Raw genomic sequence first — 4,874 nt, 5'->3', positions numbered from 1 at the left:
TGTTTATTGTCAGTCTCAGCAAAAAAGATCAGGTGGTGGGAGCACAGGGAATTTTTCTCTCTTGGTCAAATCAAGGAATCAGCAGAACTGCTATTAATGCTGCTTGTGGAAAATCTGAGGTTTGTGGAGATCAGAGTTCTACTTTCTGGCCCCAAGGTAATGGTTTTGGGCACGTGTAGGCAATTGCACCTTGTTGTGAGATGGTGTGAACACACCAAACTATACAGCATGAAGTCTGTGCTGGTATTAAGAATTCAAAGAACACAGTTAAAAGTCACAATTAAAAAGATCTTATTCATATGCAATGTGTGAACCTCTGAGCTCAGTCATCTTAATTATACATCTTTTAACTGTTGACATATAATAATTTCTTTGCAATTTACAATGCATTTGGGGATTCCGTTGCCTAAATTTGGTCTCACTTAGGTTGAATGTCAAATTCTGAGCATACATTTGACGGTGGGTCTAACCCCCATGGTTTAAAACGTTCTGATGTTTTCTGTGTGGTGTTTTCTCAGGGTTGACTGATTGGATTTGGGGCTGCAGTACTTTGGCTTCAGTAATAGCGGCCAGGCCATTAACTTCTCTGTAGAACACAGGCGATGTCGGGTACCAATTTCTGTATGACACAACGCTGGTACTCAATACGATCTCACAGAGATTTCCCCAAGACTGGCTGTGGCGGTGTTTTCTGCCTTCTCTGAAGGAACGTTTAACTGTATTGGAAGAGGTAATGCTGTCTTGGAGCCAGCGAGCGCTGTGAGGGAGCCCGTTTTGCCTGCTTGAGAGCACTGACAGTGGCTGGGAGCTGGCTCCCTCCTATGCCTGGCAGCAGGCACTGGCAGCTGTGCAGGTGTGTGCATGTGTATATTTAAGTCTCATTTGTCTTTTCATAGCCACTTTGCAAACTACATGTTAGGCACAGTGTGGCTTTGCTGTGCGCCCTGCCTGTCCTCATGTGAAGGCCTTGCTGGGACGCACAGTTTGTTGCCCTTTGCATGCCTGGACAGCGCTTTTACCAGAAGGAGGAGATTTTCTTCCAGTCATCTGCTCAGGTGTAAGACATGAATATCTTACCAAATGATAGATGTTAGTGGTAAGCTTGTAAGAACGTAGGAAGACCCACCTGGTTAAGCTCAGGGATTGATCCAACCTGCAGTTCTGTCTTGGACAGTGGGAGCAACTGATGCAGTTGGGGCAGAATATGAAAACCCAACTTCTTTTAAATGTTTTCTTCTTTTGTTCCTCCAGCATCTGTGTTTATTAAGTTGGGTGTGCTAGCAGGTACATCACTGCCCACTTTCAGTGTCAGTGGTCACACTCTCTATAAACTTTTCTGTTGCCTTCAGAACTTGATGATGCTGCCTGCTCCAGCAGCCTCTGTGACAGTGAGTTCCAGTGGCTCACTACCTGTGAGCAGCAGCAATAGAGAAGTGCTTCTTTCCTGTGTTTTGAGTCAATCTCATGCTAACTTCCCCAGGCACCCCTAGTTCTAACATTGTGTGACTTGTCACTTGACCGTTCTGTAGTCACTTATGCCCTGCCATTAGGATGTTTAAAACCTTGGTCATATCCTATGTCATTTGGCAGTGACAGATTTCTGAGTTCTTCTGTTCTTACTCTGAAAATGTTGTGCTTAGAAGCAGTTGTTTAAGGAAAATGTGGGTTTCTCCAATACTAGCCTCTGGTTTCTCATTTGTGGGTTGTGGCTAGAGCCAGTCTAAAGACATGCTGGCTTAAATTGAGTTTGTTTTGAACCTCTCTGCAGCTGCAATGTGGAGTATAATTGTAGACCCCAAAACAACTTCCAGAAGGGTTTGCACCCTGATAGTTGTGCGGCAAGGTACAGCTGCTCGAGCATTTCATTTTCCACGGGAAGTCCATGTTTCCGTCATCTCTGCTGAATCCTGTGGGACAAAAATATTTTCTCCCCACCCACCGTTTTGCTAAGCGTAGTTTCAGTTCTCTTCAGTTAAGTGACATGTGCCTGTGCTGCGCCTGTGCTACTTTCTGTGTCGCAGCAAAACGCTCTGCTAACAACTCCGATGTTGCTTCAAAGAAAGCACTACAACAGATGAAATCAGAATTGATAAATTAAGGAGTCTTTGTTTTATATATAGAACTGCTAAGGATGGAAAAGACCTCTAAGATCATCTTGGTCCAACCCTGGCTTACCCCACCATGCCCACTAACCATAGCCCTCAGTCTGTGTGTCTGTGCTTGTTGAGCACCTGTATGTGGCAGAGAACAAAAAGAAAAGGCTCCTTGTAGGCTTGGTGTGAGTTGAGTCTGTCAGCATATCCATGCAGCACTGCTGCCTTTCCAGGGTCTGTGTAGCAGTCTGCCCATCAGACGTGTATTGTCTCACGTGGTTTGCAAGGGTTGCTGTAATTTCCCCATGTAACACTGGCTGCTGGGTGCATTAGTTATTTTTTCTTTCATTACACTGTAGTTGCACTGATCAGTCCCTAGGAGGATTTTGAATTTGGTTACGTTTCTGTGAGCTTTTCTTAGTGTATATATAGACCCCAAAATACATGTATGAGCTCAAGGGTTTCCCTGAGGATTATTGCTGCTGTCCCAGCTTCAGTGCTTCATACGGCATGGTGCTTGTGGGCTGTATCTTTCAGACAAGTGAGATGGAAAATGCTGTGCCTGCCTCAACGTGGTCACGTTACAGATATAAGTGCAAAAATAAGACTTAATTATGAGTTAAGTCCAAAAATAAGATGGGGCACAGGAATAAATCCAAGATTACAGTGGCTGGGAACTGCAGAGCATTTTCCTCCCCAAAACTTAACCGAGGAACCCAGATACGTGTTTTGTGTTGTTTACTTTGGAACTTCTCTGAAAAGCTCTCTTTGCTCTGCTGCTTGATAACCTTCAGACAAGAAATGTGGCTGCATTGTGCAAAGGAGAAGGAGGTCACCGGTCAGTAAGAAACTCTGCAGAGCATGATAGCAGCAGCTTAAGAGGTGGTGGTAAACATGGCAGAAAGAAAAAGCAGCATGAAGGTCACCCCATCCTTGCAAGATGGGCGTGCTCTGTCCAGTCCTTCATCCTGCCCAGACTGTCACCAGGGCAAGCTTTGGTTCACTGTGGAGAGCAGCAAACTCTGGGGCAGAAGACTGTCAGCTTCATTCAGTGTAAGAGATGCAATTTGTTTAGACTCGTTTCATTACTTTTGCTACCCCAGTAATGGAGGAGGCTGTCTGTCAAGCACATGGGACTTGCACCCAGGTCACCTTGCTACTACTTAAGCACAGCACCATGGGATTTCCTTTCCTTTCACATTGTTGCTTTGAGGATGAATGCGTTGCAAAGGCTCACGCTTCAGCCATCAGTTTTGGATATATGGAGTGTGCACCTTCCTGTGCTGCCCTTCACTGAGGGGAAGGCAGAGGGAAGTGGATTTGGTGTCTGTGCTCATGCTCTCACTGTTTGTAAGCAAAGTGTCAGGGCTGCCTCCAGAGTGCTGCTGGTCTGTGTGCCTGGAAAGGGGACTGTGCATGGAGAGAAAACGTAGGAGAGTCCTTTCTGTCAAGGTGCTTTTCTTTAGTGGGGAGAGACTGCTTCTCTAGGGAAGAACTATCTTCCTTGCAGAGACTGGAGCCTCCCCTCCCTCCTTTGCCATCTTTTCCTTGCCATGTGGCAAGCTCAAAGTAAGTTGGTTGAGTTGGTAATCTCTGCAGTTGTCACACATCTCTCACCTCTATGTGCGTTCCTTTGCGTGGTGTATGAAGCACCTGAAACTGAGTACTGAGTACACTGCAAATGCACCCTGTGGTTCGGGATGGCCTGCCCAAGCACCAGTGGCTTTTGGCAGGCTGAGCTGAGCGCAGCAGGGAACTGCAGGTTGTGTGCTCTGTTAGTGTTTTCTTGATGCAGCTTTGGTTTTGTACATGTGAGTTTTAAGAAGAATGATTGCTAAAGACTTCATCGTGGTTGGAGATGAAAAAGTATTGGAAGATTTCATGGCTTTGTTATTTTGCAGCACTGTTGGATTCTGTTTGTGGGAGTGGGGAAGAAGATGGGCTTTGCTGAAATGGCATTTCAGCCCTCTTGGGGTCATTGGGAGTACAGTCTCTGGCATCGTTAATGTCAGCACTCACCTGAAACTTTTGCTTACAAAAGGTGTAGGCAGCTACAAGATCATCAGTCTGTTTACCAGGTGTGATAAAGACATCTTACAAAGATAAAAGGCTTTCCTATGCTCCCTGTGAAAATTAATATTTGTTAGAGTGAGGATAGTCCCCAGCATTTTTGTAAGCAAAGATTCTTGAAGGAGAACCTTTCTGCAATCAAATGAGTTAATGTCACATCAGCTTTCAGCTTGATTCCTGACAGCAGGAGATCTGATTTGTTGCTTAACCTTTTTCGACTTGTAGCCCCTGATCATTTTGTGGTATACAAGTGGAGTTCTGTTTAGCAGGTTTAAACGTGGTGACAGTCAACATTTTTTCCTTTTATGGTTTCCAGAGCTTTGTGGCTGCTTGTTGAAAGCTGTTGTGCTGGTGGGTTTGGCTTATTGGATGCCAGCTGAACCACAGGTTAAGTGGCCACATCTGGCCACTTATTAAGCAGTATGATCCTATCTATTTTATTCTGACTGACCTTGACCTTTTTGATGTTTTCCTTAGACAATCCACATCATCTTGATTCATCATCATTCCAGGATAGTGGTGTCCTTGGGGCTCTCTCTTAACACTGATATGGTACAGAAGATTTAAAATCAGGTATTGTTTTGGGTCTCTCTTTAGCATCAAACTGAAATACACAATCTAGAACTGAATGCATTTTTTTTTTTTCCTGATGTGATTTATCTTAATATTTTGGCTCTTTCAGCTGATGTTCACAAGGAATAGAGTCACGTG

This window comes from Tetrao urogallus (assembly GCF_951394365.1).
Source record: "Tetrao urogallus genome assembly, chromosome: 8".
Classification (NCBI taxonomy): Eukaryota; Metazoa; Chordata; class Aves; order Galliformes; family Phasianidae; genus Tetrao; species Tetrao urogallus.
Note: the sequence above shows the minus strand (reverse complement) of the source record.